Genomic DNA, 17,778 nt, shown 5'->3' on the forward strand with positions numbered 1-17,778 from the left:
CTTCATGTATTCTCCTCCTATTTCTCTCTTCCTCTACTTTCTCAGCCTTTCTCTTTCATCCCAACCATCACCTTCTCCAAAGTCCTCTCCCCTCTCTTCATTTTCCTCTTGTCCTCTTCTCCATAACAAACACTGACGTCTAAATTCTATTTTTTGTTTGTTCATCTTTACAATTCATACCCTGTAGGATGTACGCTCCAATAACTGGAGTGCCCCAAGCAGTGCCTGGTACACAGTACAAACCTCATAAGTGTCAGAATGCCCCTTTTACACAGGATTTGAGGCAAGTTAAAAGAAATGTGCAAAATAAAGCAGTTTAAGTGGAAATTAAAAAGTCAAAGCCCTGAGGCAAAAGGGAAACAAAATATGTGAACCACAAGACCCAATTTGGTTACTGTGATTGAGCGTGAAATTTCACTTCCTGGCAGCCAAACAGCAGAGTCCTTTCAGACTTAAAGTGACCCATGTATTCTCTGGTGTGCTGGGGTAAAGTACTGGAGGAGAAGAAATGAATTCTTTTCCTCTTGCCCTGACCTGGGCAACTGTTTTCTCCATATCTTGGAGCAACAGTTTTCTCCATATCTCAGCTTTCTTTTCAACAGTTCATTAATCTCTCACTGGCTATCCAGTGCTGTATTGTGTTAAAAGCTCACTCAAATCCTATTTAGAATATTGTTTTGTGTAGTTAAAAATGCAAATCTTATAATGAAGGCAATTTGTAGTTGAAGGCATTGCTAGGAGGTTGCTAAAGGAAATCCACAGTATTGTCAGTGTTGTGTCAAATCCAGAACTCACAAAGCAGAGCCAGCGATATTTTATTTGTAGACAATCAACTAGAATGTATAAATTATTACTGGCAGATGATTATAATTCCAAATCCTTAACACTAATAAAAGGAAACCCAGAGCATCTTGATAAGAAATTTTTTGTTTTTGTTTTGTTCCTGGAAGTCAGTAGAACAGCAGTTGTATGTGGTTATATTAGTCTCAAGATACTTAATTTGCTGACCTTGGTATTTCAGGAAAAAAATTTGTATGTACTATATTTGTGGGAATCAAAAATAATAGTTTGAGATTATTATCAAATATGGAGAGTACTTATGTATGAAAAAAAAATTTACTGAATGTGGGTTCAAGCAACAGCTGTGAAGTTCATGGGAGAAAAATATCAGATAAAGGGAAGAAGGAAGGGAGGAAGGGAGGGGAGAAGGAAGGAGGAAGGAAATGTTTCTCTGAATCTTTTTCTGCTTTCCCCTACAGATACTCAGTTTCCTCATCTTCCCTTACATTGTACTATTTCCTCTTTTCTGTCACTGTCACCTTCCCTCTGAAGCCTGCAGAGAAAACTGTATATCCATCTCAGACTACTCCCTCTCTATGAAAACCTAGTCCTTTATTTTCAACACTTTCTCCTGAACATAGAAATGTAACCATCATCACAGAATTTCTGTATTGTTACTGACTCAGCCATTATCCCAAAATATGCCTAAGGCTATCACTGTTATACTAGACTCTGGACACCACATGCCAATAGGGCCATTGTCAAGCTGAAGTAGAGGTAGCTTGTGTGACCAGAGGATGAGAAGTGTTCAAACCAAAGCACACAAACAAGGATTGCAAGGTCCTACCCTGGAGATGGGAAAACTAATGGGAGATGTGAGTATGATTTCAGGTATTTGAATATCTCTTTCAAGTAGGACTTTGGAAGCAATTCTCCAAGATTTGGCATCAATTACTTAGGATTCTAATACAGAGAGGTTTTGACCCGAGTTAAAAATCACAGTTTTGTCATTTTTCTAGGCTTGTGTCCTTGGGGAACTAACTCTGCCCATCTCCATTTCTTTGATGTAAAAAATGAGGATCATAATATCCACCTCATTGAGGTTGCTATGAGGATATACCATGGTGCTCAGTCATAGCTAAGATTAATATTCCTGGTACTTCTGTTGAAATGCAATAGAAGAGAAAGCATTAGATACACAGGGTTATTGTTTGGATCATAAAGCGTAAGATATTCTTTCCTTCCTTCCTTTCCTCATTCTTTCCCCATCATATCCAGCCATACCTTGAACCTGCATTTGGTAAGCTTTCTGATTAACCACAAGTGGCAGATTTCCTTTAGCAACACTATAGCAAAAACTCTAACTATAAATTGCCTTAACTGCAACACTTGCCTCCTTTATTACAGAAAAACACACTCTAAGAACAGGATTTGAGGAAGACCCCAAAAGAAATTCAGAAGGTGAAACAGAGCTTTGCAATATTATATAAATAAAAGAGAAAGAGAGTCTTAGCTGTGATTCTCAACCCTAGCTGCACCTTAATCATCAACAAGGGAGCTTTGAAAAACCCTAAAGCCCAGTTTGCACCCCAGACCATTACATCAGAATCCCTGATGCTGGGATCCAGGTGTAAATAATTTTTAAAACCCCCCAGGTGATTCTAATATACAGCCAAGGTTGAGAACTGCTGTTTTAGAGAAAGTTACTAGCCAATGGTGTGAAGAGCTGCAGAGCTGACGAGGCTGGATGTATACACACTGGTGTGAGCACATCGATAATGTTCTAAACTCTAGAGAGACTTTTCAGGAGAGCTGTGGGAACAGAAATCAGGCTTGAAAGGAAGGAGTGAGTGGCTAGGAAGAGTCTACAACAGGCGTAGCTTAATCCTTCAACAAATATGGTGGAACTCAGAAGGGAAGAGTGAGGAAGACAGCATGAGGAGTTAGCAAAAGCAAAACAAGTTATTTCTAGAATATGGGAGACCTAAGCATATTTGAACCAAAGCTGAGTCTACCACATCTTGTACACTTCCAAATTAAATTTGGGGAAATACTGAAAAAATGTTTGCACTGATCAAATAGATTTCATCTTGACGATTTCAGATACATCACAGGCTCTTGACCAATTATGCCCTCTGCTTTATGTCTCACCACTCCTTTCATTTTAACTGCCATTTGTTCCATTTTCTGCTGTGTGTCAAATGTGTCACTTGATGGCCGCTCTTAATCCTCACAAAATCCTGTAAAGTGACTGCCTCCCATTTTACAGATGAGGAAACTTTTCAGATGAGGAAATTAGATTCAGAGAGGCCCCGTGGTTTGTCCAGAGTCAATAAGTGACAAAACCAAGATTCGAACTTGAGTCTCTATGACCCCAAAGCCCACAGTCTTTTTACCCTGCTCCCGTGTCTCCAGATAAAGCACAAATTCAATCCTTGGAGAGTAGCGTGCTTCCTTCGAAATCTGCAAAATGACAAAAAGTATGCTGTGAAAGGTGATGTCCTGGCTCCAGGACCTCTGGATGAAATGAGTGAAAAAGTAAAAATGTATCAGAGGCTGCAGAAGGGCTTGAGCAAGGTACAAAGCATTTCAGAGAGAGGTGGGCATGAGGTCTGTCATCACTGACACAGATGCCCAGGAAGATAGTGAAGGGGCAGCCAGAATTGAGGTTGCCCACAGCAGACACTAACCTGAAAAAGCTCCATGCGCAAGTGCAGTGGGGTTTGGACAACAATGGTCATTCTCAACATCGTTCCTCTCTGCCATCTGCCCATGCCTTCCTCCTTCCCTGGACTTATCCTCCTTGCTGACTTCTGCCTGCCAAATCATCCAACTTGTGCCAGCTCATCTGGCCATCTTCTCTTGCTCAAACTGAATCTCCACGTCCCTTGATTACCCCTGAAAACTGATCAGTATCCATTTGCAAGCAATATTTTCCTCCTAGTACGTCCAGGTATATAGGGTCCAGAGGGCTGTTTGATTTCTGGGATATTAGCTTAGAGGAGAATGAAATTTAATAAAAAAGTATGAGTTCCAAATAGCATCATCTGTGTCAAAGAGATGATTTCCATTTGGGCTACCACCTGTAGATATTATTATCAGTTATCCCTTATACTCAGATGGGGGAATGAGCAAAACATTATTTTTCCTTCCAATCAAAAGGCCTGGAAATTGCTGATGCAATGTCCACATGAAAGAGCCAGAGATATTTTGTGTTGCCTTTTTAAAACATATTTTAATATTATATTTTAAAAGAAACTGGCCAGCAAGTTCATTCCAGAACAAGTTTTAGACTCTTTGAGAATCAAGTTGAGTAAGAACATAACAGAGGCTGTTTAATTTGAACAGAAAAATCACCAACATGCCCATAAAAGGAAGGATAGGCTGAACATTTTCTTTTGGCTCTTATTTTCAGATTTTCTTCAAAAATTAGTCTAATAAAAATTCAAGAGAAGCCATGCAATACACCTATGAAATACAAACACTTCAGGTAGAGCTTGTATCTCAGACCAAAATCAGTCCAGGGAACAAATGGTAATTTGGACAAGATTCCTGTCTGTGATGTCCCAGATTGATTACAAGATTCATCAGACGGAAAGCTGGGGCATTTGCTAAGTGCCAATTTTGTGTCTGGCATATGCCTTACACATGCCAGACACAATAATGGATGAACATTATCTCATTCAGTCCTCCCAGTTACCCCTTCAGAATGGTATTATTCCCATTTACCAAGAAAGAAAAAGAAGTAGAAAATGTGGCAAGTGTATGGATAAGATATGAGTTGAAGCATAGATTGAGACTACTATTTATCCAAACTGTGTTTGAATCAGTGAATGAATGAAACTTAGAAGGTAACAAAAAAGAAGTATACTGAGTTGATAAGGCTTGTATTCATTTCAACACTTGGAAACTGGAAGCCGATGTTTTGTGTGAGTCTAAAGCGTCAGTCAAGGGACATCCCAATATTCATGGATCTCCATGAAGAAGCACCACCATCTCCTCCTCCTCCACAGCAGTTTTTGTTCTCGGCCAGTTAAGTGAACTTAATCCTCATCACAATGCACTTTCCAACTAGGGAAAATGAGGATCAGAAGTCTTAAACATCAAAAGAGAGAGGGTTGGACTGGGTCTTGAAAGGATACAGACCCACACACCCAGTGGAGAACAGAAAAAAAGATTTGCAGATGGAGTCCTTGGTGAAGGCCAAGTATCCCTGTTTGATCAGAGAAGAATGTTCCAGAAGGAAAGCAGTGAGATGAAAGCTAGATAAGGGTTGGAGAAGGTTCAAGCCGTGAAGGACACAGAATACAGGAGAGGTAATTTTGACTTTATTTTCAAGGAACTGGGAACACATCAAAGGTTTTTGAGTGAGGGAGACAAGAAGGAAACAGTTTTAGAAGGATTAAGCTGGCCATGGTTTGGAAGAGGGACTGGAAGTGGGGAGACCAGCTGGGGGACTTTCCTCAGAAGAATTTCATGGCACTCAAGGCCATGGCTGTCGGGAGGCTGTGCATGCCATTTTGGCTGTGCTGTGTGCTGTTTGGATGAGACAGGCATCTTTAGGTTGTTTGTGCTCTGTCCAATGGGCTCTCATGGAATGGCCTAATTCCTGTGGTCTTTGATGTGGAAATGTCATCCTGACAGTGAGCGAATTCCAGGAACTCTTCCAGCAGAGAACACCTACTAAAGAAGGGGGCCCCCACTACCAGGATGTTGACCTTAGGAAGCAAGGAGATGGTGATGAGAAGCAAGCTGCTTGGGGAAAAAAATGTGCTTGCCTCTTAGAGAATTGTTTCCAATGCCCTAGAACACAAATTTAAACTACGGCCTCAAAGCACGAATGGCAGAACATTGAAGGGATCACTTGAACTTCACACTTAAAGAACAATTTTCCATAGAGACATTGTTGCCTCACCCCACCCCTGCTCTGCACCACTGGATCCTCGCTTTTATCAGAGCAATCTCCGGAGTCCATTGCATTAGGAACATGCTAACCAGACCTTGCTTTTCGCGGGTAGTGGGTCTGTGCATAATTCAAGAAGACGGTGTAGGAGAAGAGGCTGGAGAAATAAGATTGCATCTCAGCTCACTTAGACATCTGATCTTGGGCAAATTCCTTCGGCTGCAGAATAGTCATAAAAGCATGAGGATGAGATGAAATAATATACATGACAGCATTATACTCAAAGTAAGGGGCTGACTACAGAGGTCGGCATGATCATAAGTCAATGCCTCCAGAGCCAGGCAGGAAATGCAAATGAATGCAATGGGCTGAGTGAAGATCTGAAAACCAGAGCTTCCACGCTCTGGTATCAGTTTCTCGGACACCCTCAATTTACTTCCCAATGTTTAAATAATAACAAATAATTCAGATCACCTATAAAACCCCAAACAAAGCAGTGGATCAAATTCAGCTGTCAGTTTGCAGACATGGACTGGCTGCTTGAAAACTGTTACACTCAAACCCCAGTTCTGCCACTTTCTAGTTGTGTGTGTTAGACACGTCTCACACCTTCTCTAGAGCTTATTTTTCTCATCAAAGAAATGTGGATAAGAAGGGCAATGTAGAGAGCAGTGCTGGAGATTAACTGAGATCAGGTGCCCTGATCTCAGCAATCTGGAGGTTGGAGCTGGGGGATGGAAGCCCCATGCTCTGCCAGATATTAACCCTTTAGTTACTGGTCTGCAGAGAAATCTGCTGGGTGGGAGATTGGCACAACAGCTTTCACCAAAGTCCTTCATACATTTTTTAGTCTTCTTAATGCTCAGTAAGTGTCAACAGTTATTTTTATAAACTGAAGTATAGCTGATTTACAATGTTGTGTTAGTTTCTGGTGTATAGCATTTATACATATTTTTTTTTTCAGATTCTTTTCCATCATAGGTTATCACAAGATATTGAATATAGTTCCCTGTGCTATACAGTAGGTTCTTCTTGTTTATCTATTTTATATATAGTAGTGTATATATGTTAATCCCAAACTCCTATTTATCCATCCCCCACTTTCCTCTTTTATTTTATTTTTTCGGCTAGACAAGACTTTTATTGGGTACAAGGTGATCATTTTTGATAAAGAATTATAGTAGAGATCTTAAATGAAGATAACAAGGTTCAAAGAAGTTTGGTCAAAAGACCAAAGCAGATCCAGACTTGCCACCTGCCTCGGAATATGGGATTATTACCTGTTACCATTTCTCTGCAGTGCTTCAAGATGCTACTACTTGTTACAGGGCTTAAGAAGCAACTATCCCCTAAATAATGGTACCTGCCTCAGCGGGTTATTATGGAGACTGAATAAATACAAAATAGTGCCTGGCATATAATAAACTATTATTAAAGGCCCCGGGAATCCTATACTGCCGCTCATAGTTCTTGCTTGTCTGAATACTGGAGGGGTAGGTAGGCTGGAGTAGCCGTGTCTGGAAGGTGTCTAGAAGCGCACCACATGATATACAGAAGGATTCTCAGTCCTGAATCTGCCCTAGCCTCAAGAGCCCAGGAGGAATCCACCTTTGCCCCACTGACAACCCTCACTCAGGACAATGATATGAGGACAAGAAAGAACTACCCTTAAATCAAGGATAGAAACCCAGGGAAGCCACGAGGTGCTCAGCACTGTGCTTTTGACACAGAAAGCCCTACCCTATGAACACCAGCGCTTGTGTTTGTCTCCCCCTCCTGCTTTTAGTTCCAAAGCTACTGAAGCCTATATCTCTGGTCTTTTACAGAACCAGTACCAGGCATTTATCAGAAGAGGCCAAGCTTCAGGTTTTCATACAGCCCTCCCAGTAGTATAAAAGTAAATGTCAGTAATCTCATTGGGCTCTTAACCTGCAGCCCAGCCTATGCATAAGTTGCAGTGCCTTGGCCAACACTATAGTAGGTCTTGCTCTTCTCCAGATACGGTGAAATGAAACACCTTGCTTCAGGTCCATTCCCTGTATCTACTTGCATTTCCCCTCAATATAATTTTCTGATTCTGAGGCAGCTCTCACACCTCATTTTCCCCTAAAGAGGGAAAGCAAATAGTAAATTCCTCTTACACTCAAAGGCTAATGCCCCCCTAAAATGAAGAATCAACAAGGTCTCAGCTCAAGTTTAATAAAACTACAAAAGACCAAAAGTGATACCCTACACCTACACACATCAGTTTGCGGGTCCCATAATACAGCTCAGGCCATTCCCTCCAGAGGAAAAAAGGCTGGCCTCCCCAACCCCTGCAGGAAAGGCCTGTCCTGTCCCACACCACATCTGGGCTGAGTGTAAGGTCTGTGTTTTAAGCATGACAATAGTACAAAAGACAATAGTTTTGTTCTCATGGCCACCTACTGCAGCCTGGCCCTAAAATGGTCCAGTGCTCACATCTGCTTAGAGAAATATTCTTTGCTCTTCTGGACATCAGGCTTGATGGTATCACTGCCAGGCTTGCAGCCAGCTGGACATACTTCCCCATGTTTGTCAATAAACTAGAAGGCCTGAACTAGTCTGTGTCTCATCCACAGAATGGCCAACAGGAAGGTCATGTATGGTAATCTGTCGAAGGATACCTTTTATCATCAATAATAAAAAGGCATGAATGAGATGCCTTCATTGGCCTTTAAGACCCCATAGTCCTGAGCAATGATGCGCTTGGGGTCTGATATCAAGGGAATGTTCATGGGTCCCAGTCCTCCTTGTTTCTTGGGTGTGTTGATCCATGCCAGGTGACAGAAGTGAGAATCTACAGAAGCACCAATCACTTGGCAGTTGAGTTTCTTAAGTTATTCTGGCCTATCACTGAAAGCAATGATCTCCATGGGGCACACAAAGGTGGAGTCAAGAGGGTAAAAGAAGAACACAACATATTTTCCTTTGTAGTCATATAGGCTGATATCTTTGAACTGACCATCTGGCATTACAGCAGTTGCTTTAAACAAGGGGTATGGTGCCCAATTTTGGCATTTCCTGAAGACATATTGCTATCAGCAGTTCTCACAGACAAACCACAGAGGACAGTCAGGAAGGAGACATGCCCCCTTTCCTCTTTGGTAACCATAAAGTCATTTTCTGTGTCTGTGAGTCTGTTTCTGTTTTGTAAATAAGTTCATTTGTATCAGTTTTTTAGATTCCACATATAAGTGATATCATATGATATTTGTCTTTCTCTGTCAGACTTACCTCACTTAGTATGATAATCTCTAGTTCCATCCATGTTGCTGCAAATGGCATTATTTCATTCTTTTTTATGGCTGAGGAATATTCCATCATATATATATATACCACATCTTCTTTATACATGCATCTGTTGATGGACACTTAGGTTGCTTTCATGTCTTGGCTATTGTAAATAGTGCTGCAGTGAACATTGGGGTACGTGTATCTTTTCAAATTAGAGTTTTGGTCTTTTCACAACAGTTATTTTTAAGGCTCGTTAAGGTTCACTGCTACTCCCCATCCAGAAAGATTTTCATGTCACTTGAAACTGTGGTCTATGTTAAGGGAGATTAAATAGGAGGAAAACACAGGTCCTAACTATTAGAGGACAGACTATATTTAAATAACTCATCACAGAAAAAGGCAATGTCACTAGACTTGGGCTGTCCCTGTCCTCTGACTTGGCTAGGTTTGGCCCCCTCCATCAAGGTCTGACAGGTGTAATAGCATGGTCTGGCTCACTGAAAAGCCTCAAGTACTCCACTTGGAAAGCCAGATATCCTCTGAATAATCAGGGCTTTGGGATTGGGGTGAGTGACAAGGCATTTGAGAGTTGGGTTCTGTGAGCAAAAGGAGTCCATCAGTGTTTTAAGAACACATATAGTCAATTCTTGCTGTTCACAGTAGCTATGTCCTATTTAAGGTCATTCCAAAGGCTGAATTAGCAAATTCATTTCTCCTAGGGGAAATACAAAGTTAGGTTCCTGGAAGTTTCTGGTGACAGCATTTTCAGCAGTTGACCTACACATACCCTTGTGTTACATGTGTTTCTGCTTAAAGACACTTTAATATATATTGTTGATTCATTAGCATTGAATGCAGGCAACAGAAATGTAACTCATGCCTGAATGATGCTTATCTAACACACATATTTTCTCCATAAGGCACATCACAGCCTTCTTGTGCACTTAGGAACACTAGACAGCACTTCTCCGCTTGGGGACCAATTTAAACAGCAAAATCACCAACAAAAACCAAAAAATGCAAAAAACATGACAGTACATAGACTGTGAAACGGATACTTGTTTATAGTATGAAAGCTGAAAGAAGAAAGTAAACCATAGTCTTGGTGGACCTCAGCTGGGAACATGCATGTCAGGTGACTCATATTTTTGCTGTTCTGTGCATATCCGCAAATGACCAGGAAAGCACTATGAGTATTGATTTGGGGGTTGCAAATACATTTCAGCAAGTAGGCAAATTTGCAAATACAGAATTCACAAATAATGAGTATTGACTGTATCTAAAAGTTATTCACACACTTAACATTTGCATTTAAACTCAGCCTGGTAGGACTCTGGTCAATTTCTATCAACTCAATTTATTTTTAAGATGTGTAAGTATTAACTAGCACAGAGGACATCATGGATGTTGAAAAAGATAAAATGTTGCATTGTAGAATTGGTTTTTTTCCTTGAAAGGACACAGACAACAACTGGAATTATCCCTGAGACATCTTACCAAGATACTACATCAGCCATTTGCATATTTTAGCATGAAATTGATTAAAAAATAAAACTTCCTCCTATTAAGGCAGACTCTCTTCCTGGGACTTCTACTAATTGATACTAGCTCTGTCCTTGAGAATTACCCAGAACAGGGTCAAGCCTCCTTCCACATGGTGGTCTCTCAAATATCTGAAGATGCTACCAGTTCCCTCTTTCATGTTGGCAATTTTCCACATTCGAAATCCCCATCCCTCATAATTACTCTAATTTCACCATCTTTGTTGCTTTCTTGGAACATTGTTTCTAATTTATCAGAAATTAACTGCCATGTCCTGCTTAGGCTCTAGAATGAAATGAGTAACCTCAAATTCTGCTGGTTAAGGTATCAATAAACAATTTTACTGAGGAGTACCTTGGCAATATATGTGACACTCTTTAAAATAAGTACATCCTTCCATGTCTTAAAGTTTATACTAAGGAAATTATTATGAACATGTGCTATAATTTAGTTACAGGGAATTCCCTGGCAGTCCAATGGTTAGGACTCCATGCTTTCATTGCCAACGGCTCAGGTTCAATTCCTGGTCGGGGAAGTAAGATCCCGCAAGTGGCGTGGCACGGCCAAAATTAAAAACCCACAAAAAATAAATAAAATTTAGTTTAGATGTTCATTACAGGGATCTTTATTATCCCAACATGTGGAAACACCCAAGAATAGAACAATATTAAAGAAATTATGGCACATCAATACAGCTATTAAAATGACAATGTGAACAAATCTACATTGACTTACATAGGTATTTATAAAATTGTAATTGAAAAGAAAATTATAAAAGAGTGGTTACAATCTGATTACATTTTAGTAAAACATCCATCTATAAGAAAGGAAAACATTCCCAAGAGGTTAACAAAACTCTCGAAGTTTAGTTCAAAGTGTTTCCCTTCTTCTTTATCTATTTTTTTCTACAATAAGCTATTACATTCATAATTTAAAAAACACAATTCTGTTCAGTGTTTTAAAAGATTACAATTAAAACAACCCTTTGGAAGTTCCCTATTGCTTTCAGGAAAGAGTCCAAACACCTGGCTTGGGACACAAGACTTCTTATGATCTTACCTCTTAGGTTCCATCACGTAACTGGCCTCACAAGTAGTTTCCACTTTGGTCATAATGAACCATCTGAAATATTCCCAGTTTTTATCCATGCTTTGCACCTCACATCTTCTGCTTGAGATATCCTCTAGGTTTAGAAACTGGTTTGGGGAGATTATCCAGAAATTACACAACTGGCAAAACCAGCCTTGGCTGCCTAACTCCGAAACCCATCCTGCCTCCCCAGGATCAGAATGAAAAACTGACACAGTCAACCTGATACTTTTCTAATTATCTTGGTGCCATATTTAATCTTAACATGGGCAAGTGAGTCACTTGAGCATTTACAAAGTTATCTGGAAGAGAAAGAAAACCCTGAAATACAGCCTATTCCATTGACATATATACAGAAGGTCAAAATGATTTCAAAAATGTGTTTTTTCTTTTGGAGAGGAATGGTCCAGGGTATTTGGAGAGATATTTTAGCCAGAGAGTAAAGCCAAGTTCGCCAATCTATGTCCTGTGTGTCAGATTTCGCTAATCTGGCCCACTCTGACTTCTTCTCTCTCATTATAAGAAGTTAATATTGAATTTCAAAACCCAAATGGCATAAATAAATTCCAGATGTCTTCCCAAATTCCTAAATCTCACATTAGAATAAGGAGAAACTTTGCTGTATATGAGTAGAGGGTTACATTTTAATTCACTGAAAAGCCAAAAGGATCTCTGGGCAATTCTTCAGCCTTTATTTCACCAAGAAAACATATGAACTCTTTGGACTTTCTTAAGGAAATGAGTCCTCAAGATTCACAGCCCAGCTGTCTGACATATGTTCTGCTTTATTTATCCCCTTAAGAGGTAAAATAACATCATCATGAAATGCAGGGCCCTGGAGCCAGGCTACCTCAATTCCAATCCAACTGGGTGATTTGGGGCAAGTCACTTAAACTCTCTATTCCTCAGTTTTCTCATCTGGAAAATAGAGGAATAGAGAGGGATAATCATAGTACCTACCTCACAGGGTTGTTGTGAAGATAAGTGACTTAATAATTTAAAGTATTCAGCACAGTGCCAGCCACACAGCAAAATGTTTGCACTCATTATTACCTAAGAGGTGTAAGTATGGAGAGCTGATAGACCCCATCTTAATGGTTAGAAATTATTTTCCCTTCTTCTCCTCCAGATAAAAGGGCTTAATCCAAGGTTAAGGAGGCTCTCATCCTTCCGTGAGTGATTAATAATCTAACTTCAGATCCCAGACCTTTCCCCTCAGCCTGATCCAGACCCAGACTTACCTATCTGAGTCATCGTTCCTCAATCCTCTGCCTTAGCCATGTCATCCCACCAACTTTGCATCCAGGATAACTCCACTTACAAAAATGTAAAAGCTCTGTCCTTGGAGGATTTGTGGATGCAGTTTCACACCTCCAATTAATTATAGGAGATCATATATGTAAAACACCAAAGTGCCATAAGTGCTCAAAAAAATTATCATTTTCTTCCTTTTTTCCCCACCGCCATTAATGTCTGATGCCTACGTTTGCAGAAACATTTAATTATAACCATTCAAGACCTTCAGTGATCATCTTCAACAGAGAATTTACAGTCCACATATCCTTTAGCATCTCAGTTTCACACCTCTAGACCATGCATCCGTGCTAGAAAGCCACTAGACAAACAGTGCTATTTCATACATGACGTGTATTTTCACCTCTCAATAACAATGAAAGCTTGTGTAATATTTTAGTACATACAGATCCCTTTCACATACATCACCTTACTTTGATATCAACTCTTTAAGTAGGTCTGATGTTGTTGTTGTTATCGTTATCATCATAATTTTGCAGTATGGAAAACTAAAGCCTAGACCAATGAAAAGGCTTGCCCCAAATCCTGCAGCTGGTAAGTGATTCAGTGGGGATTTGAAGCTGGATTCTCTGCCCTGAAATTATTTGCTTTTCTTCTAGCAAATTTCACTGCTGAAGTTATAGGATTAAGGACTGCAAGCCTTAAAAGAAGCCTTATGAATTCCTTGCTTGCATCACTTTCCATTGGATGTCCTCTTTTATTTTAAGCTCTGATTTTTGTTTTCTCTTATGTTGCCATGGTTGGCAAAATCAAGCTCAGCACAGTCATTCAGCCAGCTTGGAGCTGTTTCTGTAGGCTATCATGATTGTGTATTGGATGACTGGTTTAAAAAAAAAGACATGTTTAATTGGTGTTTTCTTTCAAGCAGCATTTTCTTATACTGCAGCCAAATAATGCCGCATTTAGAAAGAAAAATGAACTATTCCAGAAAGTTTGTTCAAAAAAGAGGCCAAATCTTTTGCAACCATGAAGTATTATACACAAATCTGAAAATAGTCCATATTGAGAACAGGGTGGGAAGGTGAAGCAGAGCTGTGCCAATCAAGAATGTCTGACTTCATGTATTATAGCAGAAACTCAACTTCAGTGTCCTGGCTAAATAGGGGCTTGTGGTTCTCACCTAAAAAGAAGTGAGTTTGGAGGTTTGCAGTTAAGGGTTGGTACAATGGCTCCACAAGGTCATCAGAGACCAGACCATCCTTCTACCTTTCTGCTTTTCCATCTTGGTATATGACTCTCTTTAGCAGGATCACAAGATGTCGAGTCTACATCAGTGTCATAACTGTCTTCCACATGAAGGCAAAATACAAAGAACAAAATCTGAACAGGTGACACCAGCTGTCTTTCCCCTTTTGGAAGTTTCCCAGCAACATCTTCCATCAACCTCTGTTTACATATTTTTGTCTCTACTGAGTGGGTCACATGACCTTCAGTGACCACAGGGAGTCTGGGAAGATGGGTATTTACCAGGTGCCATTGCTGCCCCCAAACAGATTAGACCTCTGTTAGTAAGAAAGAATATCAAAATTGGCATTGAGAAGCAACTAACAGAGTCTGCCAAGAAGACTACCATTCACTGTGGTCCTTCAATGTGCTAGACACAAACTAAAACAATGCTGAAAAAGAAAGAACACTATCCTTGCATTAGAACTAAAGAAAATGATATCCAGAGAGATGTGAAATGTGAAATGCATTTTTCTCAGAAGACCTCCATGTGGATTTTTCTCATGTGAAATTCCTGACACAGAATAGACACTCAAAAATGGTTTTAAATATTTCCCTTTTCTTTGTCCTCTCTCACAAAGGAAATTAGAAATACAGTACCAGCTTCCCCTTGGAGTGCCTTTATATCTGCATTGTCTAATTGATCTTGTTATGATCTAACTATAGCTACTGGTCTGGCCAGTGTGTCCATATCCCCAACCTCTGACAAACACAGCACTGCTGACTTTGTTAGATCATGTCAAATTTTTCCTGCATGATATATTCTCTATTTTTGATTTTCTCTCCAGAGCTGTAATGATATTGTTTTCACTTGCAATGTCATCAGCTAAGACATAAGTAGCCTTTTGTTTGGTTTTTATCAGCATCTTCTTTTGCTTGGCACTTAGTAGGAGCTCAATGATATCCACTGAACAAATGAATCTCAGCTTCATCATTTACCAGGTGTGTGATCTTGGACAAGTTTCAGACCTACCATGATGAGAGAAAAGAAATGCTTGTTTTAGAGATTTTTTATCATGCTGCAGCATTATAGCTGCAATAGCTGATGACTATAGCCTGACACCAGTTAGTGAGGGAGGGAAATTCATGCAAAAGAAATGCTCAGCAGATAATGCCAAAGATATTTACTTTGGAATAACATCCATGCTGTAACAAGACTCTTTTCTCGACCATTTGTTAAAATCAATAGACAATCCTGAATTATAATAGCCTCACATATAAAAAATGCTAAAAAAAAATGACACAGGAACTTCTCTAAATCCTACTCTGAGGTTTTTAGAGCATGTAGAGCACCACCATGGAAGGAAATGTTTTCCAAGCAAGCATCATTCTGTTGCATCAGTTGGCAAGTGCATGGGATGCCAATGATAAAAGAAAATACCCAGAATGCTTATCTCACTGACACAACTGCATTATAAATGCATTAAGCTTGAGTTATGGGAAACAATTAAACAATCCCTGTACAGAGAGCAGAATGGGTAAAGAGCCTCTCCTTTGTCAAAAATTGAATCTCTTGATTGTCAGTGAAAACCAAAGCTGGAGTAAATTTGGAAATCTGATATGTGGTCGCCTGGAGGTTTATCCCTACCAAAATGTAAATTCACACCAGTGTTGAATGGGGTTTCCATCTTGCTTGACACACTTATGTATCAGACCTCTCTTCATAAAACATCCAGTGAAACTGGAATTTTGGAAGCAATAAGAAGGTGTTTGGCACCATATACAGCTTCATACATAGGGTATAATTCATAACCTACTGTCTTTTCAAGGCATTTGTTAGATAGCAAAAGGCAGCTCTCAAGAGATTTCTTTTTGTCAGGCAGCATAAACAACTGGAAATGTATTTGTGTACTAAGAATCAAACAGACCTGGATTTGATTCCAGGTCTGCTATCTAATAAATGTGCAACACTAGGCATACTACTTACCACCACTGAGTTTTTCCTCACCTGTAAAATGGAAATAATACTTAAGTTGAACCAAGTGAAATTTCCATATTTGAAGTCAAGAGAAGTCAAATATTGGTGATTTCATATGGTTCAGCCTGTACCTGTTTCACAGGACTGAGTCCAGATTAGAAGACTAAGTCCATGAATGCCTACGAGTCACAACTCTACTCTTGCACGTGATAGGCACCTGACTCAAAGTAGCTTTAGGAAAAGGGAATATATATCAAATCACCACAATGTACACTTCAAATATCTTTCCATTTTATTTGTCAGTTATACATCGATAAAGCTAGAATGTTTTTAAAGGGGGAGAGAATGCACTAACTCATGTAACTGGGCAATCTAGGAATGGTGCCAACTTCATGCATGGCAGGATCCAGGGGCTCAGATAATGCACTGTATCCTCACTCTCTCTCTCTCTCTGCTGCCCTACTTCCTTCTGTGTCTGTTGAATTTGTCATGTATGGTGGACAGGGTGACCAATGATAGTCTTCACCAGAAGTGAAAGGGACTGCTCTCTCCCAAAGGCTGTTTTTCTTGTGTTACATGTTCAGCCCTCAACTAATCACTGTTTCCATTGTGTCAGGTGCCAACTACTAGGCTTGGTCCAGCCTGGTTGATTTTTTCACCTCCAGGGAGAAGGCGGGAGTGAAGGGCATTATGCATGAGAGCCTGATTAGAGCCACAAAAGATAGTGAAGTAGTACCCGAAGAATACCGGGGTATTAGACAGGAAGGGAAAAAATTGTCCACTACAGTATGTACAACACTTATTACAGATCCTGGCACACAGATGTGCTAAAATTAGCTGAACAGTTTCCTACACTGTAGTCAAAGGACATAAGACAAAGTGAACAACTTTTCTCAGTTTGCCCAGGATTTTCTTGGTGTTAACAATGTATAAGTCTCACACCCTGGAAAATTCCTCAGTCCCATGCAAACCTTCCTGGTTTATCTAATGTATCCCTGTTTTAAAACTGAAAGTCCCACGTTGGGAAATCACCTCATTCCCAGGCAAACCAGGACAGCTGGTCACCCTGATCAAAGATAGCACTTGTAAGTGTAAATCTTAACTGCAGTTGAGGTCTTGTTAGGTTGGTTTATTAGTTTGTTGCATTAATAGAAGAATGACGTGCTATGGTACACCCAAAACCAACAAAATAGTAGGGAAATACTATTTCTATAGATGGTCCCATGGAAAAATGCATAGACTATGTGTTTTATTTAGAGTTACATGATCTGCTCCTTTGCTTTGCATTCCCCCTCTGGTTTCTTTGTTTTCATTTCAGTGTTTTTCTTTCTCCTTTTTCCTCTTTCCTTTCATACTTTCCTTCCTTCCCATCTTCCTTCTCTCTCTTGTTTTCTTCTTTTTCTTTTCCTTTCTTGTTTGGCAACATATTCACCTTTCAAATAACATGTGATTTAGATTTGTTTGTGATCTTCAAAGGAGCTGTTATGTGTTGTCTGACTAAAACACACCAGCCTCACTAAATACATTTATAGTGGTTAATCCACCAAGTAAGTGGAAATTTCACTGTTGATTAGGACAAGAAGTGTATGTGCAATTACTGTGGGCTTGCTGAGCCAGCATGGTCATGATGCTGAGCATGAAGAATGAAAAAATTGGGGGGAAAAAAAGCAAAGCAAAGAAGATGGTGATGATTGTGAAATGAGTAGACTGGAGACTGGAAGAACTTTAGATTGAATTCTTTCAAGGGACATTT

At 39.8% G+C, this 17,778-nt stretch overlaps 1 protein-coding gene and 1 pseudogene across 1 annotated transcript in view; one reads left to right on the forward strand and one right to left on the reverse strand.

Annotated features, from left to right (window-relative positions):
- The window catches only part of C1QTNF7 (C1q and TNF related 7), a 135,468-nt gene that overhangs the window by 16,502 nt on the left and 101,188 nt on the right, over positions 1-17,778 (forward strand). The gene's annotated exons all lie outside the window — the stretch shown is intronic.
- LOC103088048 (peroxiredoxin-1 pseudogene) lies at positions 8,140-8,735 on the reverse strand (annotated as a pseudogene).

Source organism: Lipotes vexillifer, unplaced genomic scaffold, assembly GCF_000442215.2.
Source record: "Lipotes vexillifer unplaced genomic scaffold, Lipotes_vexillifer_v1.1 scaffold1653, whole genome shotgun sequence".
NCBI lineage: Eukaryota > Metazoa > Chordata > Mammalia > Artiodactyla > Lipotidae > Lipotes > Lipotes vexillifer.